Raw genomic sequence first — 21544 nt, 5'->3', positions numbered from 1 at the left:
CTGTAGGGCTTGCAGAGCAGACGGGCCCCTGGACCCACTGCAGGAGCTGGGGAGCCTAGGACCAGCAGAGAGAAGTGGGGGGGATGCTCACCCCACAGGGTGTGGAAGGGAACAGGGGACGGTGAGGACCCTCCATTCCCTGCTGTGGCCTGAATGACATGGCAGCCACTGGGACCTGGCAGAACACGCCTTCCCTGCCAGGAGCTGGACGCCAAGGAGCCAGAGGTGACCCCGGCCACGTCTCCATCAGGGGATGCTCCATTTGGGAGCCAGGGAGACGCAGGGGCCCAGGCAACAGTCCTGTTCCCCAGAATGGCCCTGAAGGACAGACTCAGGCAGCAGAGGCCTCAGACAGCTTAGGGTCACAGGAGGAAGAGGCCGAGCCCTCCAGAGACCACAGCTGAGGAGGAGGGGAATGGGGGAGGGGAAGGGGAGGAGAGGACTCTGGGCTCCTGGCTGGGTGGCTTCTGACCTGCACACAGGCCAAGCGGTGCTGGAAGGTGCCTCCGGGCAGTGACAACCCTCCTCGCAGCCAGTGGAGAAGCAGGCCACCTGCCCGGCGACCTGGGCACAGGGGAAGGGGCACACCTTGCCGGGCAGGCACTCCCGGTACAGACGCCCAGCCGAGCAGCCTGCCTCTAAGGCAACACCCAAGTCAGTGCCCAGCTCCAGCCCTTGCTGCCCACATCCTTGCCCCCCTTACTTATCACAGTGCCCATCCCCCACCCCCACCCCTGGTGTGCAGACAACATGGTCTCTGGGCTGAGCCCCTCGGGGCGATGACACACACCCTCCCACAGGCTCCCTGCTCTTGGCACAGCCGAATCTGGGTTCCCTCCTCCACTTGCCCGCCCCCCCGTAAGGGACAGCATGTGGGGGTGCGATGGGAGAGGTCCAAAGGCTCCCTGGAGTCAGTGTCAAAGGCCAAGATGGGAACCACACCTGAGTCAGAGTGTCAGAGCAGTGTGGGCTGGGCTCACCTCCGCAGACTGGGTGTGGCAGGGGCGGCTCCGGTGGGCAGGCCCTGCCCCCCCCCCACAGCCCGGGTGTGCCCCTCCCCCGCATGAAACACTGCAGGCTTCCCAGGGGCCCCACACCCCAGGGCCTGGGCAGTCGGGCACCTCCTGGCACTGAAGGATGCCCGCCACACAGGTGCTGGGAACAAGGGAGGAACTTCAGAAGACAGGGCCCACCAGCTCCCTCCCCCAGGGTCCCTCTGCCCTGCTGACACCTGCCCCCTCCCTGCGGCACTTCCCTGGGCTCACAGCTGTCACATGGCCCAGTCACCACCTCTCCAGGTTCCAAGGTCTCCCAGGAGCTGAGCTCAGACCCCACTGACTGGCTCTGGTTCTCAGGGATCCCTGAGGGCACAGGAGTGGGGGTGAGACCCCAGACAGCTCAGCACACCCCAATCCCTCCTCCCACGCCACTGTCTCCCACCTACGTCCCCATCAGCCTCCACCCAAGGGCCCTGAGTCCCGGACCAGCCCTGGGATGTGGGGGTGTGGGAGAATAGGGCCTGCAGTGTTGGGGAAGCCAGGTGGCCCATTCCTGCCCAGAGGGCCCAGTGGGCAGAGGGGCAGGGCAGGCCAGCCCTGCAGTGTCAAGGAGCCTGTGGTCAAGGGTGACGGTGGGATTGGCCCATGGCTCCAGGCTGGTACTGGCGGCAGCAGTGGTGGTGGCTACACAGAGGCCGTCCTGGGACCACTGGCCAGGGGGACACCCGCAGCTGGACTGGCGGCCTGTGGAGCCCGGATGACACACACTCCCCAGCGACACACACTCCCTCCCGGCGGGCGACAGGTCCCGGCAGGAGCGGGGGCAGGGCTTCCCACAGGGGAAGAGAGCCTGGCCGGCCCCACAGTCTGTGGCAGGACGGAAGCAGAGAGGGTACTGAGGGCTCCCCCTGAGGGGTCCGGACACTCGTGATGAGCCCTCTTGCCATGCCCACCGCCTGCTCAGACCTTCCACCTTGCCCCAGGCCCACGGGGTGAGCAACCTGCCCCTCAAAGAGAATGACATGCATGTGTGTGGACGGGGTCAAAGTCAGAGTCAGCGTCTTCCCAGCCTTACAAGGGACCCTCCCAGACATCTCAAAAGGCCTCCCCTGTGCACAGTGTGCATTGTCCTGGCAGGGGCGGCTCTGCCTGTGGCCCCCAGGGCAGGGGCTGCCTCCTTCAGGGGCGGGGGGCCAGCTACATGCCGGCTCCGATGGGACTGCCCCAGGCACACGTCACAGGGAGACCACGGTGCTCCTGGGCCCCAGGCTCCATCCACTGTGCCAGGAAGACAGAATCCTCGGCCTCAGGAGGCCCAGGAGCGCCCGCTGGTTGGGACGGGAGGAAACTAATGGCAGCATTTCACCTGGGCACGTGCCTGGACTGGAGCAGGGCTCCCTCTGATGCTGGGCCCCCGACTGCCCAGCCTCCACAGGGCACGGGGACCCTCCATGCTGAGGAGCAGGACAGACACAGGCCCTGGCGCGGGTCCTCGTCTGACCTCTGCAGGGCTGGGAGCACGCCGTCCATTCCGACCACGCACCGGGCACCGGGCACTGTGGGGGAAACAATGGGCACAGCCATCTCTTCCCCAGTCCCAGCGTCTCTGAGCTTCTCACCTCCCTCTGAGCTGGGTACATACCTGGGCAACGCAGGTCCGTGCAGTTCTGCCTCCCCTCCGAGCAGGTGCTGGGGACATGTGGGCACAGGGGTGGACAGTGGCACCTCAGTGCAGCCGTGACCTCCCTACGCACCTCTCCTGTGCTGCCTCTTCTCTTCCCTCCCCTCTGAGCTCCTGTTTCCCTCTGAGGTCTCAGGTCCCCCTCCCCGTTCTCCACAGCCTGTTCCCTGTTCCACTCAGGACCCTTCTGGGTGTCCGCTGGGCTCCCTGCCGGTCACTGGCTGGTGTGTCCTGCTGGAGAATGACCTCACGTAGTCCGCTGCCAGCTGGGGACAGTGTAGAAAACACCACGCCTGTCCGCTCCCCTCGGAGCACATCCCCAGCCTTCCGTGGCTGCCTCGGTCTCCCCACCTGTGAGACGGGAGTTGGGGGCCAGCCAATATCTTCTCAGGGATTTTGGGAGTCTAACCCGCATCAGCTGAGACCTGGGAGAGCTCAGGGGCACCCCGCCCTCACCCCTGCCCACGTGCCCTGCTTCCTGCCCCGTACCAGTAGTTACAGCCGTCGGGCCTCGCCAGCTGAGCGCTGCACCCCAGGCAGCAGGTCCAGGCAGCTGCAGTGGCCAGGCTGCAGGCAGAGGGCCCGTCCGCACTCAGCACCTGGCCCCGGGGCAGTAGCAGCCGGGCTGGCAGTGCCACACACAGTGCTGGGAACAAGGGGTCTCTGGTCAGCCACAGGGGGCTGGAGGGGCGGGCAGAGGGCCCCCCGGGAGCCAGCGCATGGGTGCAGGAGCGGATGTGAAGTGAGGGAGCAGGCTGGGTGTGCAGAGGGCAAGTGCACGGCCAGTGCAGTCCTCCTGCCCTCAGCTCAGCTCACGCCTGGGTTTCTGTCGGAGCTTCTGCCTTTCCCCCTCCGGGGAGGGGAGGAGAGGAGAGCCTGGGAGGAGCTCCTCTGCTGGGGAGGCCTCCCAAGGTGAGCCCCGTGGAGAGCTCAGTGGGGAACTTGGGTCAACGCCTGGGAACTGAGGCATCTCCCACACTTCCTCAGAACGTAGGGAGCAGCAGCCTGTTGGGAAGGAGCTGGGACCCTCTGGAGCCAGGCACCGCCTCTTCCTCCTCCTCCCTGCCGGTGTGGGGGCCCCTGCACCTCCCTAGACAGGCCCACCACCCCTTCTCCACAGGGCTGCTGCCTGCCCCCCACGCAGGCTCCAGGGACAGGGGCCTTCTGCGCTTACCTCTGCCCCTCTCCATGGTCCTGGCCAGGCACTCAGGCAAGTCACACACGCACGCACACACATGCATGATCTGTGCACCAAAATGCTCCCGCTGCTTCAGATGACATCATGGGGTGACTCCCACGTATTTATGCTGGTTTTGTAATACAATGTTTAAATTGAGCCCTGGCCGGTTTGGTTCAGCGGTTAGAGCGTCGGCCTGCGGTCCGACCCGGGTTCGGTTCCCGCTGAGGGCGCATACCTCGGTTGCAGTTTGTCCCCAGCCCTGCTCGGTTGTGCGGGTGGCAGCCACTTGATGAGTTCCTTTCACATCGATGTTTCTCTCTCTCTCTCTGTTCCTCTCTCTCCCTCCCACTCTACCTGAACAAAAAATGGAAAAATGTCCTCGGGTGAGGATAAAAATAAATAAATAAATTGAGAAGCGTTTGCTGTAAGGAAGACAAGGCTATGGGGTGAGGCTCGCTCCGACACTGTCCTGGAACAAGGGGGACCTACCGGATGGGTGCTGACCCCACCCCCACCCCCACTGCTGGGCTGCCCCACCCTGGCCTCCTGCAGAGTTACCACTGGGGTCAGCGGGCAGGTGGGTGTGCCAAGGGGCCCAGACTCACCACGAGGTCATCACAGGAGCGAGGACAGGGAGGGCCACAGGGGCTACACTCGGCCCCTTGGATGAAGGTGCAGTTGGTCACTGTGGGTGAAGGGACAGGATGGACTGAGATCCGTGTGGGTCACAGAGCTGGCCCGTCTCCCCATAAAGCCTCCTGCAGCTTTTCCACCTCTGTTCCTTGCTCCCAGCCCCCACCCCTGGCAGGTACCTGGGCATGGCAGGGCCTGGCAGGCCGCCCCCTGGGCCTGAGGCCCCTCGCAGTAATCCCCCCCGGCCCTGGGGTGGGGGCTGGTCACAGGCTCCGCAGGCCTCCCCCACAGCTCCGGCTCCAGCTGGACCAGGGCCCCCAAGGACCCCAGCCCCCAGCTCCTGGGAGGCCAGCAGAGGAAGGAAGGTGGGGTGTGGCTGGGCTGGGGCTCAAGGCAGCAGGTGGGAGGCAGCAGGAATGCACAGGACTTGGAGGGACCATCCTGGGCTCCAAGGGACTCACGATCACACGCTGGCAGGGTGCAGGGCTCCTCCTCAGCCTCAGGGCCCGAGCAAAGAGGCCTGGGCGAGGCCCGAGGGGCAGCAGCACCATGCTGGACAGCGCCACACCAGGGGTCCTGGTGCAGAAGCAGTGCGGTGGCGCTGGGCAGGGCCACAGGAGGCCGAGCGTTCACTCCATGGGGTCCAGGGCGACCTCGTGGGCTGACCTGGGGTGCACAGGAGGGATAGGCAGAGAGAGGATGAAGGGAGCCCCCGTCCCCTGCCCCCCACCTGTCATGAGGGCTTTCCTTCCCAGCCCCAGCACGGGCCACTTCCGCGGTAGGAATTAAGCTGGGGGCGAGGTCAGGAATGGGCCCCTTTCTCACCCTCCTCACAGGGCCAGGGGGTGCAGTCGGTGATGAGCCCAGAGACACAGGAGCTGGAGGAAGAGCAGCAGGGGGTCAGGGTGCGGCTCCAGGCTGCTCTGTGTCCCCTCCAAATTCATATGCTGAAGCCCTAACCCCAGAGTGGGACCTACTTGGAGATAGGGTCTTTGCAGATGTCATCAAGTTAAAATGAGGTCATCAGGGCGGGCCCTAGTCCAACGTGACAGGTGTCCTGATACAGAGGGGGCGTTTACGCACTCAGACAGGTGTGCACAGAGGATGACGCGGAGACCCAGGGAGGGACGGCCATGTGCTCCAGCCAAGGAGCGCCAAGGAGGGCCAGCAAACGCGGGAGCGGGGGAGGCCTGGAACAGGCCCTCGCAGCCCTCGGGGGAAACCGCCCGCAGACTATCGATCTTAGATTTCTAGTCTCCAGAGGGTGAGAAGGTACATTCGGTTGTTTAAGCCGCCCAGGGGTGGCCCCCGCACAGCGAGACAGGTAGGAAGAGAGGCTGGTGGGGAGAGCGTGAGTGAGGGGTGCAAGCAGGCCTGGTCCCAGGGAGCTGGGCACTGTGCCTGTAGGGGAAAGATGTCCCCAGGGTTTACTGGAGCCAGTGTCCCCTGCTGCCGAGGAAGGACAGCAGGGCCTTAGAGGCTACCGGCCATTGCATGAGGAGGGGTCTCACCAGCTCTCACAGGGATGAAGCACAGTGCTGCCGGGGGGGCGCCCCCCGTGGGCGCAGGGCAGGCCGGGTAGGCACACACATTGTTCTGGAATCAAAACCCCTGCGTCACCTTCTAGTTGCTGGCCTGGGCTGCTTCCCCCACCCCCATCAGAGCTCAGCACCCCCTTCTCAGACCCCCACCCTCAAACATCATCCACACTCCTTCCACAGACAGCTGTTCCTTCCCACTCCTGCACCGGGGACGGGCATGCACCCCCAATACCTGGGAGGAAAGACCATCTGAAGTGGCCGGACAGGACACTGCGCGAGCAGATCCCGTGAAGTCAGATGACGGAGAATGAAAGGTCCGGTCCGTATGGCCGCCCCCTCGCTTTCATCAGCAAAACAGAACCAGACAAACTCTGCGCACAGGGACTCCGGGCGGAAGCCACGAGTCTCCAATCTTTGAGAAAACGGCCATCCAGAAGCAGAGTTCAACGTCAGACAGGACGAGGTGTGCAGGCCCCGGGGAAAAGTCACGGTCTCAGGGACGCCAATGACTGGATACATTACTACCCTAAGTCCACAAGAGAAGAAACTGAGGCATGAGCAGGCTCAGCATAAGGTCACACAGCTGCCCAGGGAAGAGCCTCATCTGAACCCAGAGCTCACTGGAGTCTGCCCTTTAACCACACCCACGGTCCGTCAGCATCTCCGTAAATCCTTCCCACGTTCCTGCCCCCCACAAGCCTTCGTCCAAACTCCACCGCCCCTGCTGCATTTCCCAGCCCTGCCCTCCCCCGGGAGTAGCTGCCTCTCTGCTCTCCACACCCTTCAATCTTTTGATGGCAAGGCAGGACCACCTCCTCTGGGAAGCCCATCATGACTGACCCCGTCCCTGCGAGTCTGCACCCCTCATTCTATGGCTTGCTAAGCTTACTTCCTGCGTCTGGAGGGTTCTGTCTTCACTCTCCGGGCTTTGTAGCTGCTCCCCCTAGACTGGAGGCTTTGTGAGGGGAGCCCCTGCTCTTCCCCACAACACAGCCCAAGGCTGAGCATGCAGTAGGTGCTCAATAAATAAGAGAAAAGAGTGCTAAGCAGGCATGAATCATAAAGATGTTCTAGACCTATGACCATTTCACAGATGGGAAAACAGAGGCCAGGGAAACATGAAAGTAGTCGCCCAAGTCACCTGCTGGTGGCTGGCAGAGCTGAGCTACCACCCAAATTCAGTGCTCTCTCCTCCAAGGCAGTTGTGCTGAAGACCCTCTGCCGGTGTCCCTGTCTCCCGCCCCACACCCTTGGCTCTGCCCCTGCCCACCCTCGCCTGTCTCTTCCCTGCCAGGCACAGTCCCCAGTCCCCTACCAGGTCAGGCAGGGAGGCTGCGTGCCAGCGGAGGATCCCAGGGGGGCAGTGGCAGCCAGGCAGGCAGGTCTGGTTAGTCCCTCCGGAGGCGCTGAGCTCTGCACAGGAGGCAGGGCCCTGGCCACCGTCCAGCCACTGCTTGTGTCTGGGACACACGCCAGGCACCGGCCCTGGGGACACAGAAACTGACAGCCCAGCCCAGACTCGCTCAACTCTCCCGCCGGCTGTCAGCCCCGGAGAGGCATCAGCCAGGAGGCCATGGGGCTGCACAGGAGCTCAGGGAGAGGGGTCCCTGGGGTGACAGGGCGGGGCTAACAGGGCCCTGGGCCAGGTGGGGATGAGAACTGAAGACAGGGGTGTGGTGGAGAGGTGAGTCCCCAGGGAAGCCCTCACCTGCTCAGGGCTGCAGGCCACAGATGGAGAAGTCCACGGGGCTGTTTGGGCCACTGCCTCGGGTGCGGTTCCGGAAGCCACCACCGCAGGGCACTGAGCATGGAGACCTGGGGCCCCACTCCCCACCGACACCTGGAGCAGCTCCTGGTCACTGCAGGCCCTGCCCTCCAACACCCAGCCCACCCTCTCCTCCTCCCTCACATCGGGGCACTTTCTCCCCCTGAGTCCCAAACACCATAGGGCACCCTCTCCCTTCCCACATCCCACCCCAGGAGACCTCACCCCTTCGCCAGAGGCTCTGGGATTCAGCCTAGAGCAAGGCTGGCCTCCAGCTCCCCACTCCCCCAGCGCTCCCTGGGGACCACATCTTTGAGGCACCTCTTAGGAAAGGCCCTTGTACCTCTTTTGGGGTGCACAGTGGGAGGGGCAGGAATTTGACTGGGAGCGTTCTTGGCTCCTCTCTGGAGGGCTCTGGGACCTCGGTCCCAGCACTCACCTTGACATGGCCGAAGGCAGCAGAATCCGGCCTCCATATTGGGGCCCTGGCACGCAGCACCCCCAAAGGCAGCTGGGGGCGCAGTGCCTGCCCAGAAACGCTGCCAGATCCCCACATTGCAGCTGCAGCTGCAGGGGCTCCAGCCACAGGCCACTGCCAAGGTTGGAGAGGGGGGGAGGGGCACAGTAGATGTGAAGTGGGGGAGGAGCCCTCTGCTGGCAGGACCTGGACCCCCACTCCCCAGGGCACCACTGAAGAACGCCAGGGTTGATCTCTGAATGGGGCCAGCACCCCCCAACCCCGTCCCTGGAGCCCTGGGGGTACCTGGGCAGGGCTCTGAGGTGCACACCATCTGACATTTTTTATTCCATTTGTGTGTATGAACCACTGTTTGGAAATGACTTTGAGTGGCTCCAGGCCCAGGCAGGAGCGATTTGGAGAGAGTAGGTTCCTACTTGAGTCTCCTGGGGAGGAAAACCGTGTCCTTTTACTTTTCTCCAAATGTTTTAGGGCCCGCTTGTCAAAGAAAAATAATCTGAAAGAAAAAAACAAAAGAGAAAGGGGTGGGGGGGGGTGGAGAGGATGAAGGAGAGAATTGGGGGAGGAGCCAGGTGATAAGAAATAAAAAGGGAAACGAAGCAACATTGAAGGAGAGAAAAGAAAAAAGAGGGAACGGGTTAGCGCGCCCTCTGCTGGCAGGACCTGGTGTCAGCTTTGAATACTGGGCGCTTCCAGGTTTCTGAGCCCAAATTAGTGGATCCCGGGTCACTATACTCAGAAAAGAAAAGCGGAGGTAATGAAAAGACAGACAAGTGAGAAGCCCCTCCCCAGGCTCTAGTTACATCAAAAATCACTTCACTTATCTGAGCCTCAGTTTCCCCATAAGTCAAATGGGCAAATTCCTTACAGTATCTCATTCACTCCGATATATACAGGGCTCAGGCATGGCACCAGGGAGGCATGCTGAACACACCCCCCCACCCCAACACACCTGCCCATCTCTGGAGCCACCCTCCCACCCTGTCCTGACACCGGTGGCCTACCAGTTGTTGCAGGAGTCCAGCTGGGCCCCTTCTGGTTCACAGACATGCCCATGCACCTGGCAGGGCACTGAGCTCGGGGTAGGCAGCTGGCATCGTGCAGGAAGAGGCCAGGGGACAGGCGCAGCCAGGGGCACAGAAGCTGGTACATTCTACCCCAGGGCCCTGTGCCAGGCACAGCCCAGAGCACGGACCCCCCTCTTGGCGGCACTGTTCGGCTGAGGGGAACAGCATGTCCCCTGGGCACTGGGCTGGATGGGAAGACAGAGCTGGTCTCAGGAGGGGGGAAGGGGAGGGCAGGAGATGGAGTGGGGGGTCCTATATCAGGTGACTGGTGACAGCCGGTCGACAGGATTAAGAAGCTGAAGGGCCCTCTCCCTCGGGCCACAGTGGGTACCTGGTCTCCAGTGAGTGGGCGCTGGGCACCACAGGAAACCCAGCGAAGTCTCTCTTAGCTGAAGGCCTTGCCTGTCCCGGGCTGAGGCCAGGATGTGTGCAGGAGGGGCCGAGGATAGGGGCTGTGGGGGACAGGGAACGGGTCGGGGGTTCAGCACCTGTGCAGGGTTGTATGTTACAGTTCCTGGTCTGGCTGTCGGGATGGGTTGGGGGTTCGGCACCTGTGCAGGGTTTCGATCTGGCTGTGGGGGACAGGTTGGGGGTTCAGCACCCGGTTCAGGGTTGCATGCTGCAGTCCCCGGTCTGTCTGTGGAGGACCGGGGACGGGTGGGGGGTTTAGCACCCGGTGCAGGGTTGCATGCTGCAGTCCCAGGTCTGGCTGTGGGGGACGGGGAACGAATGAGGGGCTCGGCACCTGGTGCAGGGTTGCATGCTGCAGTCCCCGGTCTGGCTGTGGGCTCCCTGGCACTCAGCGTCCCCAGCGACCGAGCCAGAGCGGCTGCGCCCACACATCTGGATGCCTCCATCACAGGGCGCTGAGCAGGGGGACCAGAAGGTCCACAGGCCCCCAGAAGGTCCACAGGCCCCAGGTGCTTGTCACTGCCAGGAAGAGCCAAGTCCACTGTCAGGCAGAGATGTGGCAGGGCATGGAGCAGGGAGGGTGGGGCTGTGTGGTATGCAGGGTCCTAACGGGAGCTTCAGCCCCCAAACCCCCCACATTGCCAAGGCTGCCCAACACCCTTCAGCCCCCACAACCCCCCACACTGCCAAGGCTGCCCCCCAACATACCTCAGCCCCACAGCCCCCCACACTGCCAACGCTGCCCCAAACACACCTCAGGCCCCACAGCCCCCCACACTGCCAAGGCTGCCCCAAACACACCTCAGGCCCACAACCCTCCACACTGCCAAGGCTGCCCCAAACACACCTCAGGCCCACAACCCCCCACACTGCCAAGGCTGCCCCAAACACACCTCAGGCCCACAACCCTCCACACTGCCAACGCTGCCCAACACCCTTCAGGCCCACAGCCCCCCACACTGCCACGGCTGCCCCAACACCCTTCAGCCCCACAGCCCCCCACACTGCCAAGGCTGCCCCAAACACACCTCAGGCCCACGCTGTTCCCCTCACGCTGACCTTTCGGGGTGGCACTTCGGGACACACACCAGGTCTGCCCCTTCACGCCCCAGGTGTTTAGACCCACCCAAGGGGTCATTCGTCTCCTTTGCTCCTCACCCCACCCTGGCGCCCAGGCTACCCCAGGACTGGACGGGGTATACCTGGGCACACGGGGGGACTGCAGGGCTCCTCCTGAGTGGCCTCTCCTGGGCAGGACGTGTTCCCCAGCAGGGGCAGAGCCTGGGCTCCTCCAGGGGCGAGGCAGGGCTGGGAGCAGGCCGACCAGGGTGCCCCGGACGTCCGGCCGGGCCTCTTGGGGAGAAGGCAGGCCTGTGCAGAGGTCCTGGCAGGGCTGGGAGGCTTGGGGACCTGGGTCGGGTCTGAGAAGCTACAAGGCCAGGCAAAGCCTGCTCCTCTGGCCCCCCATGTCTGCGACCCATCCCCATATTTCCCCAGAGCCTTCCAGACCTTGTCCTTCGTTCAGCCTCAGTGCCGGAACCTGCAGAGACCCCACGACCTCAGCCCACCAGCAGCCACGTGCCACCACCCCTCCTCCCGCTCCTGCTGCGAAAGCCTGGCCCAAACCCCCGGACCTGCACCTGCCCCCAACTCCCCTGCCCTCTCCTCTGCCCCCTCCGCCCTGCTCACCAGTGACACAGACCTCCACTGGCCCAGCTCTGCCTGGGGGCCCCTAGAACCTCCGCCTGGGCTCCATGTGCTCCTGGCCGCCTCCCCCAGCCTGACGCCCACAGCTGTAGGGTTCGGCCTCACCCCCACGCCCTGCTGCCCCCAGGCCAGCCTGCTCAGGGCACCTGGGCTGTCTGTGCGGCAGGAGGTCACCGCTGGGCCCCCGGCCTCCCCCTAAAGCCATTACGTTCCGGGCTGCCTCCGGGATGGATGGGGAGCCTCCACGGATGCGTGTCAATCCCGCGTGTTCCCAGGGCAGGAGGTGGGAGGAGGAAGGCAGGCATGGGGGGGTGCCCCTGACCTACCTGTCCCGCACTCTGTGTGGCAGGCCTGCAGCCCCTGCATGTCGCCCTCACAAGGGGCACCCCCAGAAGCAGCCGGAGGGTTGGAGGGAGACCTGGGGAGAGGGCCAGGCTGGGCAGCTGCTCCTCCCCTGGGCCCCACTCCTGCCTGCTTCATCTGTGCACCTGTCTTCCAGTCACCACCCTCTCCCCTTCAGGGGTCCCGCCACCACAGGCCCTGCCCAGACGGCCGCCCCTCCCCCACACCCCTGCCCTTCCTTCTCTCGTTTTCCTCGCTCTGACCTGCACACCTGAACCTGGCCCTCACTCCGGAGCCAGGAGCATTGCAGGGCCCCCGGGAGGACCACGCTGACCAGCCGCAGGCACGGGCAGCCCCCTGGTTCGCTCAGCAGCACCCCCCTCTCACACATGCTGCAGGGGAGCGAGGCCACGGAGGCCTGGGCTGGGCAGGGTGGGCTGGGGAGGAGACCGGCCCCTAACCCGGGCCCTCCCCAGGGAGCAGCGCCCTCACCGTCACTGCCGCTGTCCAGGAGGAAGGGAAGGCCGGGAGCGTCAGCTCTCCGCCACCTGGGAGAGGGGCAGGCAGCCTGCGTCATGGAGCAGGAGCCCAGGGGGACAGTGGCGTCCTGGGGTGTGGGGAGGGGGCATTCAGTTCCCTGTGGGGAGGCTGGAGACTGAGGGTAAGTGGGTGTGGGTCGGGGCCCCACACTCTCCCTGAGGGTTCTGTCCACCGCACCCCTGCTTGCTGGGTGCTCCTCGCCCTCCAGACAGTGCTCACTGCAGCTTCTGTCGGCCTCAGGATCCAGACAGGAGGGTGGGCACAGGGGCACCAGCCCCTCCTGGCACAGTGCAGCAGTGACATGCACCCGGCCCAGCCTGCAGCCTGGTGGGAGACGGGCACCAGGTGGGGTGGGCACCAGGAGGCCCAGAGACACCCCAACGACCCCACCCCACAGGGTCCCACCCTCTGACCACCCCCAGCTCCCCTTACCTGTGTCCCCTGTGCAGGGCTGCAAGCCGCAGGGTGTCCTTTCTTGGGAGCCCCTTGGGCAGGGGGCACCACCATTCTTGGGCGGGGGGTCCACACAGCTCCTCTGGCGACTCCGATGACCACCCCCACAAGAGACGCTGCGGGGTCCCCAGGCTTCCCACTCAGTGCATGCCCCAGCCACTGCAGGGAAGGAAGAGTGGGGATAGACCAGCCCAGCCCAAGGGACAGTGCTACAGAGAGCAGGTGGCCCAGCAGAGAGGAACTTGGACAGCACCAGCGGGCAGCTCAGGGCAGCACCCTGGGGACTCCACTGCTTCCTCTCCTGCCCCAGGAAACCTTCCCTGGGTGGGGCCCCTGGGCAAAGATCTCGAGGTGTCTCAGGAGATAGTCTCTGGTCCCTGGCAAGGAGCTGGGATGGGGCTGGCGCAGGGCGCCCCTGGTGGTGGCAGCCGGAAGCCGGTATCGGAGGCCAGAGGTGGGGGCTGAAGAGATGCCCGTTGGAAGCAATGTGTGGCAGGGGGGATCCACAGAACAGAAGGGCTCCAAGGTCTGGGCATAGAGCCCAGGACCCGTGGCTCAGCCTGGTACCCTCACTCAGGGGGGAGCTCCTGGTACCTAGTTCCCACACTCGGGCGTGTCAGGGCCACTGGGTGGGGGTGGGGGGCAGGCTTCCTGACAAGCCCTCGGGAGGCGAGAGGCTGTGACACCAGAGGAGCTGTCCTCCTAGAGTCTTGGAGAGGGGCCTGGACGCTGAGGTCCCAGAGAGCAGCAGGGACATTTCCCTGGTGCGGGTCTCTGATGGGAATCCACCCCGGCGTCCCTGCTGAGGGCTGGGCACTGCCTACCTGGGCAGGCCTGCACAGGGGAGGCCGCAGCCGTTCCCGGCGCTGGAAGGTGGTGCCCAGGCTGCAAGGGCTCCGGCCAGACCAGGGCGCCAGCCTACAGACCACCACAGGGGACAGGTGGGCTAGGCTCAGAGGGGCTCACTCTGGAGGGGGGCCCTCAGGAGTGCCCCCCGGCCTGGCACACACCACAGCCTTCCTCACCTGAGCCGCCCTGGCAGTGAGGCGCAGGTCACCACGCCGCTCCGTGGGCAGGCGCTCCCCACTGCCGCAGGTCAGCTGCCTCGGGGAGCAGAGGGCTCTGGAGGCGGGCAACCCAGGCAGGGCCACGGTGGGCACCGTGCAGGGCACAGTGCTCGCTGCCCATGGTGGGGAGGAGAGCGGGAAAGGAGAAGTGATTCTGGCTGGACGATAAACTGAGTCCCTCCAACCTCCGGCAAGGGCAGAACAGAGCTGGTTGGCCAAGGCCCTGGCCTCCCTCCTCCTGAGCCCCTCACACCTGGCACAGGCCTCCCTCTGCGTTGTGGGGTCTGCAAGGCCCTCACAGTCTCCAGAGGAGCCACAGTGTCTAAAGCAGCAGTTCACTTCCTCGGGTACCCCCTTCCTGAATGGGTGCTCCCTGGGGGGCTCCTTCCTGTGACTGGCTAACACTTGGTCTCTCTTCTGACTGGAAGACTAGGCTTTGAGTATAGTGATCTACTTTCAATGGATGGATGATGGATGGATGGGTGGATGATGGATGGATGATGGATGGATGGATGGATGGATGGATGGGTGATGGATGGATGGATGGATGGATGGGTGATGGATGGATGGATGGGTGATGGATGGATGGATGATGGATGGATGGATGGATGGATGGATGGATGGATGATGGATAGATGATGGATGGACGGATGATGGATGGATGGATGGATGATGGATGGATGGATGGATGGATGATGGATGGATGGATGGGTGATGAATAGATGGATGAATGGACAGATGATGGATGGATGGATGGATGGATGGATGGATGGGTGATGGATGGATGGATGGATGGATGATGGATGGATGGATGGGTGATGGATGGATGGATGGGTGGATGGATGGATGGATGGATGAGTGGGTAGGTGGATGGGTGAAATGAATGAATAGATGGATGGATGGGTAAATGGATGCATGGGTGGATGGGTGGGTAGATGGTTAGACAAATGGATGGATAATAAATGCACGGATGATAGATTCATTCCCATATGAGCTAAAAGTAAGGGGCAGAGATCTCCCCAAACCTAAAGCGCTCTTGCCACCATAGCCCACAGTACACCAGACCCTCCAGGGAGCCATGCACACCCCAAGCTCACCAAGCGCCTCTCGTCGGAGCTGCCCAGACAGTCCTTTCTTCCGTCACAGCTGCTCCCGCTCCACGGAGCCCAGCACCGCGCCTGGGCTGCACCGCGTGGGCGGGAAAGGCCCTGGGGCAACGCTCTGGCCTGTGGGCACCACCACGGCCAGCCGACCAGACAGGCCCACCCTGTCCTCCCTCCGAGTCACCTCTCTCCCCGACATCCGGTGTGCCCCACTCCCTGCCTCGCTCAGGAGAGTGGAGAAGTAGTGAGCGTGTCCAGAGGCTTGAGTCCTGGTCCTGGTCCTGGTCCTAGTCCTGGGCCTACAAAAACCCTGACCTCACCTAGAGCTGTGCGACCTTGGCCAAAGCGGCCAGCCTCCCAGGGCCTCGGTCCCCCACAAGGAAGCTGCAGGGAGGCTCTGGCTTTGTGGGCAGAAGGCCGAGATCTTACTGGCAGAGGCCACTGGAGTCATCGGGGGGCGGGGGCACTGTCGGAGCTGCCAGTCCTGGGCGCAGGGCTGTGGCCTCAGGCTGGAATGTGGGGGTGACAGTTGCTGTCTGCACGGACTCCCCAGGACTCGGGTGAGGTGCCCCAGAGGCTGGCACACACCTCTCTGGCCCCTTCCCTGTGGGTGCAGGACGGGGAGGGGTGAGGTCTGCAGGCTCCGGGTACCCCAGGCTTTGGAGCGGTGCCGCCACCTCTGCTTTTCCCCGAATCTTGGCCACCCTCCTCCCCTTGGGGCTCCTCTGCCACCCCCAGACCCACTCACCAGGCAGGGCACAGTGGCAACACGACTCCCCCGTTCCCTCTACCAGGATCCGGTCCTGTGGGCACAAGAGACGGGCTGGGGGTGCCGAGCTGGCCACCTGCTGATCTCTGTTTCCGACCAGGTCCATCAGCTGCCCCTACCCTGGTCTTCACACTCCCCTCCGCTCCCATCCCCACCCCCTTCCCTGCCCTGCTGCCAGCCCCCCGCCCCTCACCTGGGGACAGCTGCCCAGGGGACAACGGGGAAGAGCGTGCTGTGCCATTGTGCAGACACGGGCAGACCCTGCAGGGACCTGGTGGGCCAGGCCCAGCTGTTCACGGCCCCCTCAGGGCTCGGTCCGGCACCTGGGAAGGGAGGGCCATCCTGTCACCTGAACCCCACCCCTGCACCTGAAAAGCTGCAACTGGCCAGTGGGACCCGTCCCACAGCGGGCTGGGCAGGAGGGTATGGCTACACCCACAAACCCCACCCAGGTCCTTCCAGAGGCTCAGGATGCAAACCAGAGGACCTAGACCTACCCCTAGGCCCCTGGACTTGCCCGGCTGCATCTGGGGGCTCCTGACATCCCCTTTGGGACCTAGAGGGCCTCCAACTGAGGTAGAAGAACGGGGCTCCCCAAAGACGTGCCGGAACTCCTGGGCTTTAGACTAGCGGGCGCTCCTCATGTGGGGTCTGTGGCGAACGTGGATGCTCCTGGCCCAACAAAGGGCACCAGGCAGCTTCCTTAGGGGTCCGGTCCCCGCACATGCGGTGGGTGTGGAGTACCTGCGGGCTTTGCGGTGGAGGCTTCGGCACTGCCCGGGCCACACACGCTGCCCCTCACCGCCCAGCACCTGCCCTTTGGGGCACAGCAGCCTAGGGAAGGTGCAGGGTGAGGCGACCCTGCAGAGAGCTCCACTCGGAAGGCTGCCTGCCACTCCCTGAGCCCACAGCCCCACCTGGGCTGCTGCAGGGCCAGCCGGCGGGGCACACCAGCTGACCCGGGGCGTCATCACAGGCCAGAGGGCAGGGGGTACCGGGCCAGAGCACTAGCTCCCCAGAGCAGGTGGCTTTGGGGCAGCCATCCTGAGGGCAAGGCCCTAAGAAAGCAAGAACCAGAGGTTGGGGAGGTGAGACCCCTCCAGCCCTCCACACTCCCCACACCCGCCTCCTCCCTTCCACTCAGGGCTCTGGCGGGTGCTGGGAGGGCACCCAGGCAGCCTGCTGCAGGCCTGGCCCCCATTCTTGGGTGGGTGGCACTGTCGTGGCCTGGTCATGGTGCCCCTGCATGGCTCACCGTCCACTATGAGGAGGGGCCGAACAGACAGGGGCACCATGAGGCTGGGTAGGAGCCCGGTGGCCTTCCTCACCCGTCTCTCTGGGCCCGCCAGCCCCCCTGCCCTCCCAGGTGCCCAGCCCCTCACCTGGGCAGGCAGCCGTGAAGCAGGCCTGAGTCTGGGCTCAGGGCCCAGGCAGAGCTGCAGCACCCGGAGCCTGGGCGGGGAGCAGCGGCGGCTCTGGCCCTGCACCCCAGCCCGCAGGTGCGACTGCACGGCCCCCACCGGCTCCAGGTCCCCCAGGCCCGCCAGCCCTGGGGAGAGCTCGGCATCTCCCACCAGGTCACAGTCAGGCTTCCCTGAGCACACCTGGGGAGGGACCGGGTTGTGTGGCTCTGCCCCCTGCACTACCACTCCCCTCACCAGCTGGAAACCAATGCAGAGGCCGGCTGGGAGGAGTATTGTGGGCAGGGAACCCCTGTCCTGTTGGGGCCTCCCAGGACTGGCAGCCCCTCTGAGGGGAAGAGGAGAAAAAACATAGTCAGGTGGGGAGTGAGAATCACCTCCTGCCCTGCCTCCCCCCTCCCCCAGCCTTGGCCTCCATCAGGGAAACCAAGTTCCATACCACAGGGCAGCTCATCCTTGCCCTGGGGATCCGGTCACAGAGCCGCTCAAGGCTCAGGCACAGCTGGGGAGCCAAAGGACAAGGGAAGAGGTCCCGGCATGGGGACCACTGGGTGGAGCCTGTGGCCATGAGTAGTACCCTGCTGTGCTCCTGTGCCCCTAACCCGCTGGCCCTCTCCATGGGAGGGGCTGGCAGGGGGGTCCAGAGGCACTGAAGGGGGGGGAGGCAGAGCCCACGTGGGACCCACATCTCAGAGATGCTTTAGGGAGGGGTCCAGGAGGGGCAGTCAGGCGAGGTGTGAACAGTCACCTCCCCTCCGCAGGGAGGGGGCTGGACGTGAAGGGGCGCAAAGGGACTCCCCAAGTCTGGTAGGGAGGAGCCAGGGGTAGCCCTCCAAACAGGCCCACTCCCCCTGCCCGGAAAGCCGCCCCCTCTTTGTTCTTTCTTGCCCAAATGTAGGCAAAGACAAAAGCCCTTTTCTTCTCTCCCTTGGGCCTGGGCTGAAGGGCAAGAGTTTTCAGAGAGTTTCATGAAGATCAAAGGAGACTCTGATGCCCCAAACCTAAGTCGCTCTCTAGCTGGCACGCCAGCCCAGCCGCAGGAGCGAAGGCGGGGCTCACCGCAGGCGTCGGGGCCCTCGTCCGCGCCGTGGGGCAGTGGGGCACACACGCCGTTGCACAGCCGCGCGGGGGCCACGCAGTGCGAGCCGCTGGCACAGGGCACGTGGGGGCGCGCACAAGGCACAGGGCCCACCGCAGCCGCGCTCGCCGCTGCCCCACGGGAATTCCAAGGGGCCGCAAGGGGGCGCTGCAGCGGGCACCGCGCTGGACTTCGCCGATAGACAGGGCTCCCGAGCTGGCCTGGCCCTTCCTTCTCCACCACCCGCTCCGCTCCGCTCCGGCTCCAGGCCCCCCTGTCCCTGACCCGACCCCCCCTCCCCAGGCCCCCAGGCCCTGACCCAACCCCCCCCTAAAAATCCGACCTCCGACCCCTCCCCAAGTCCATTCACTCCCGCATTTTGCTGCCCTATTGGTTTTCCAAAAGGTAGCCCACCTCGTCCAGAAATTTCCATTAGCCTCCCCTCAGCTCAGGGGGGGCCTTGAATACCAGGAAATAAGGTTTGGACTCTTTCAACGCCCCCCATCCCCCCACACACCTCAAACACCTTCACTTCTTTCATTCTGGTGTCTTCAGGAGGCTGGGTCAGTGCCCTGCTCCGGCCCCAGCCCCTGCTCCAAATCCTCCCTCAGAGATGCCCCTGCCCCCCACACACACTCCACCCACCCCCAGACTCACCAGGGCTGGTGCTGGCCAGGGGAGTTGGTGCCGGCCCCCAGGAGCCCACAGAGGGGCTGGGAAAGGTGCGGGGTGGGGTGGGGGGGCAGTGAGGGGACAGGGCAGTGCCCAGGCCCCTCATCTGCTCCATCTGGGCAGTCCCAGATTCCATCACACAGCTGAATGGCCCCCACGCAGGTGCCATCACACAGGACACCTCCCCAGGGTGCAGCCTGCCCTGCAGCCAGAGAAAGGAGGAGCTGGCCCCAGGGCACTGCACCTTGTTCTTTCTGTTTGGGGTGCCCCCACTCACGCACCCACAGGTGCCAACTTCCCAGTGGGAGCCTGGATTGGGGAAGGAGAGGAGGCAGGCAGTTTGGGGGTCACAAGATGGGCCCTGTGGGAGTGGGCACCACCCACCCAGACAGGATTCCTCGTCAGCAGCGTCCGGACAGCCAGGGGGTCCATCACAGAGCAGGGCCAGGGGCAGGCAGTGGCCGGAGCTGCACGACATCTGCCCCTCCCTGCAGCTGGAGTGGCACAGCCTGGCGTGGGGCAGGTAGGCAGGCTCAGGACACCAACAAAGGGTGCCAGAGAAGTCCCTCACCCCAGAAAGACCAGAACACCCCTGCCTACAGTCATAGCTGCTGGTGATGGGAGCAGCAGTGTGGAAAGCTGCCCTAGGACACACAGGAGGACTGACGGACTGTCACTCAGCCAGGACACTCAGCCTCCTCATCTGAGCCATCGCCACAGTCGTCCTGGTTGTCACAGAGCCACTCATTAGGTACACAGTGCCCACTCTCCTGGCTCGGGGCTCTCCCTCTGCACAGCCAGGCACAGGCTCCTCACAGCGGGTACTGTCCCCCCCACAAAGCCACTGACGTTCCTGGCACGTGCTGAACACAGCATGTCCTGGGATCAACCACAGCTCTGGGCCAGCCCAGGAGAATGGGGCTCCCCAAGGCCCCCCGCTCACCAGTTCCCACCATCCTGCCACAGCACTGCTCCTGGTGGGAAGAAGCTGCCCCGGACTCAGGGGCAGAGAGCCGGCTCCAAGCAGACTCCCCCTGAGGTCACAGAGGGCAGGGCTTGGAGCAAAGGGAACAGCAGCCCTCACCCCAGCCCTGTCACTGTGGCCTTGTGGCCCTTCCCTGTCCCAGTGCCCACTCCCTTCTGCCCATTCTGACCCTACCCACCATGCAGCAGAGTCCCGTCAGGGCAGAAGCAGCCCTCCACACAGGCGACAGCCTGGCAATGCCACCCGGCTTCAGGACTACGGTCATGGCAGGTGGGGGGACACGTGGGGCCACAGGCCTCATACACCTGGCCTCCTTCACATTGCAGAGCTGCGTGGAGAGGAGAGGGGCTTGGGTCACCAAGGTGCAAGGCCATCAGGACGCCAAAGCAGCAAGTGAGCCAGCCCAAGGTGACATTTCTGAAGGTCGCCGGCACATGGTGGAGATCCTGCTGAGCCCCTCTCAAGGCTGTTTGCAGTGTGAATCAGGGCAGCAAACTGGGCATGTTTGGCAGAGTGTGGTGGGACTGGGCCTCAGGGACCGAGGGCAGGGCACACTCACGGCAGAGTTCCTGGCTGCGCCGGCGCACATGGAGCCCGTGCCGGGAACATTTGTCTGCGTAGGTGGCAATGGCAGAGCAGAGACACTCACGGTAGCCTCGGGAATCACAGCTGTGGGAGAGGACAGTCAGCCTCAGCAGCCCCTCACCGCTGCCACACACCCGTCCCACCCTGTCCCCAGGCCTGCCCTCTCACCCGCAGGCATCGCACACACACCCCTCATAGTGCCGCTGCGGGGGCGCCTCCGTGTGGCATTGGGCAGAGTGGCTGCAGCAGCACCCCGCAGCGGGAGTGAGCCCCGGCGGCCCGGTGGGCATTCACCTGTAGGCACAGCACCGTGCACCAGCCAGATCCCTCCACAGCACCCAGCCTCCGTACCCCCAGGGGTCTACAGCTGCCCCCCCCAATCCCGTTCCCATTTCCTGCCCTTGCTCACGGTGCAGGGATGTGGCAGGTCCCCTGGCTCAGGGCAGAGAGGATGAGGCGCCAGGAGTGGGCGGCCAGCTCAGCAATGGGCTCCAGGACCCCCTGGCGGCTCCGCAGGTCATTCCTGGCATCTCGATCAAAGTCTCCACAAAGCCCAGCCACCCGGCCGCGGAACTGCGGGCACAGCTGCACCAGGACCCGGGTGCCTGCAGAGAGGGCAGCAGGGGGCCGACTGTGTGACCAAATGCCCCGCTGGCCTTTGTCAGGGCCCAGAGCAGAGAGAAGACCAAGGCCGCTGTTGTGTGGGCCGCCACCCAACAGGGGGAGCTAGTTCACTCTTTTTTTGGTTGGGGCGGATGGTTGGTGGTGATGGAAGAAAAGTGGGGCTAACAGTAGGAGTGGGAGCCTACACCCCTAACTAAACCCAGGTTGGGGACAGGGAAATTTTCCAACCAGCTGGATTTCAGTCGGGAACCGGGCTCCAGGACAGAATGACACTCACCAGCCCCAGGGGTCTCAGTGGCCAGAGGCTCAGACGGCAGCCCAGCTGTGCTGACCACTGCGGGGGGCTGGGTTCCAATTTCTCAGTAACAGTCACTTCTAAAACACTAACTGCTTGGTTTGGGTGGTGGGATGTTAGGACGTTTATTTTCATTTCTTCTCTCTGAA

The 21544-nt window shown here is 64.2% G+C and overlaps 1 pseudogene; it reads right to left on the bottom strand.

Annotated features, from left to right (window-relative positions):
• The window catches only part of LOC118619734, a 46446-nt pseudogene that overhangs the window by 15019 nt on the left and 9883 nt on the right, over positions 1-21544 (bottom strand).

This window comes from Molossus molossus, unplaced genomic scaffold (genome assembly GCF_014108415.1).
Source record: "Molossus molossus isolate mMolMol1 unplaced genomic scaffold, mMolMol1.p scaffold_m16_p_7, whole genome shotgun sequence".
Lineage (NCBI taxonomy): Eukaryota > Metazoa > Chordata > Mammalia > Chiroptera > Molossidae > Molossus > Molossus molossus.
This window is presented reverse-complemented; position numbering and strand designations above follow the sequence as displayed.